At 32.9% G+C, this 2152-nt stretch overlaps 1 pseudogene; it reads left to right on the plus strand.

Annotated features, from left to right (window-relative positions):
- The first annotated feature begins 834 nt into the window (after positions 1 to 834).
- Positions 835 to 1306, plus strand: LOC129251393 (peptidyl-prolyl cis-trans isomerase-like; annotated as a pseudogene).
- The last annotated feature ends 846 nt before the right edge of the window (positions 1307 to 2152 follow it).

Below are 2152 nucleotides of genomic sequence, written 5' to 3' on the forward strand. Positions count from 1 at the left end.
GCAATATTCAACAATGAAACGCGTAAAGGTCAAAATAAAGATTTCCATCACTCAAACATAGCATAATAACATAACATTATGATTTTTTGCAAAAACCCCATTCAGCATGAAAATTATATCCTAAAATAAAATATTTTCTAATTAAATGGTTGTTGTTGCGCCTGCATGCAAATTTTTTGTCCATTGCTCAATAGTGGGCGAGCAATGGAACACAGCTAAATATAATTTCTGACTTAGCTCGTTTCCAGCTTGTTTTGCAGCTCAACTACTATTCTCGAGCGGTATTGGAGAAAATGCTTAATACCATCATAAGAAAAATTCTCAAAAATCAACCAGATTTTTAAAAACTACAACTTTGCTCTCCATTATTTTAAAATTAATGGGCTATAAAACTGTGTGACAACAGTTTTTCTAAATATTTTAGTTAAAAATACGAAATTATTATGGAACTTTTTAAATTTTATTTCAATTTTTTATGCCCAGTTTATGTTTCGGATTTATATAGTTTTTGTTATAAAATAAACCATACTCTTATAAAAAAATTAATGAATATTAAACACACAGAAGAAAAATAGTAAAAAGTGGCCTTAATATAGAAGTCTCAATGCAGGCAATTTGTAAATACAAATTCTTTGCTCTATTATCTTATTGCAATTTTCTTTTCAATTGATTGCATAATAAATTTCTGAAAAAAAAAGAATAGCACCACCGTACCTTTCAACTCAGTCATTTTGGTGACTAGCGAGCGCATAGAAGCAGAGAGAAAAATGTAGTAAAAACGTTTGTTTAGCTCAGTCTCAAATAGGATTTCCTAGTGTGCGTTTAGCGAGTGAATTTAATAAAGACGAAATGGGTCTTTCCCGTGTATTTTTCGATATGACCTGCTGGTGGACAGCCACTTGGATGCATCGTTATGGAGCTCCATCCCGTTGTTGTGCCCAAAACTGCTGAGAATTTCTGTGCCTTTTGCACTGGCGAAAAAGGTTTCGGTTATAAAAGCTCCTGTTTCCATCGTGTGATTCCCAACTTCATGTGTCAAGGTGGCAATTTTACGAACCACAACGGTACTGGTGGAAAATCCATCTATGACGCTAAATTTCCTGTCGAGAACTTTTCCTTGAACCGGTATTATAACATAATGGCTAACTCAGAACCCAATAGCAACAGTTCGCAGTTCTTTATTTGTACTGCAAAGACAGCTTGGTTGGACAACAAACATGTGGTTTTCGTTAAGGTTGTCGAAGGCATGGACGTAGTTAAAGCTATTGAAGGTTCGGGATCACAGTCTGGCAAGACTGACTTGTAGTCACTGAGCGTGGAGCGCTTTAAGCAAGAGATTTAAATTTAAATCCTAAAATATATTATATCTGAAAGCTTAAAAAAGCTAAGAATAATATAACATTCGAGCCGCATTGTCGCATTTAAATTTATCAGTACTTCAACTTTCTAGTAAAGTATTTGGAAACACGAATTTTATTATTTTCCTGCAGTGTTTTTTCTATCATGAGCGAATAAAAAATAAATTTGGAACTCTATTGAAATACGTGTAAAATGAGCGGAATTCTGCCGCCGGATACCGATGTTGTGTCAGTCGAAGTTACTCTCACAAATTTTGCTTCGGATGACCAAACCTGGTAATATATCATCCTCGTGTTAAGCTTTTACTTATATGAAAATAAATTTATGAAAATATATGACCAGAATTTTTTAAATAACATTCAGGCGGATACTTAACTTGAATGTGCACTTGTGAATTGATGCATAGGTAAGAGCAAAAAAAGAAGAAAACAAAGCTTTTTGCGCAACGCATGACTTATCTTTCAACTGCTGCTTATTTTTTATATATCAAATTGTAAAATTGATTGCATCATTTTCGTATACATAACTTTTATGAGTGCAATAATTATCACATCAATCAATTATGAAAGATTTATGCGCAAACTTTTTTTTTCTATGAATTAACTCAAAGTAGATGAATTGACATTTAATCATCCAATTAACACTCATTAATACGATTATTAAAACAAAGAGCACATAAAGTAACAGAAAAAATATGAACATATGGCTTCCAATTTTAAACGAGTACGCTGGAAGATATCTTTCATATGCTTGGGCTCATATAAAGGGCTTTCCAATAAGGAGGTATTTTTCC

The sequence above is a fragment of the Anastrepha obliqua genome, chromosome 1, assembly GCF_027943255.1.
Source record: "Anastrepha obliqua isolate idAnaObli1 chromosome 1, idAnaObli1_1.0, whole genome shotgun sequence".
Taxonomy (NCBI): domain Eukaryota; kingdom Metazoa; phylum Arthropoda; class Insecta; order Diptera; family Tephritidae; genus Anastrepha; species Anastrepha obliqua.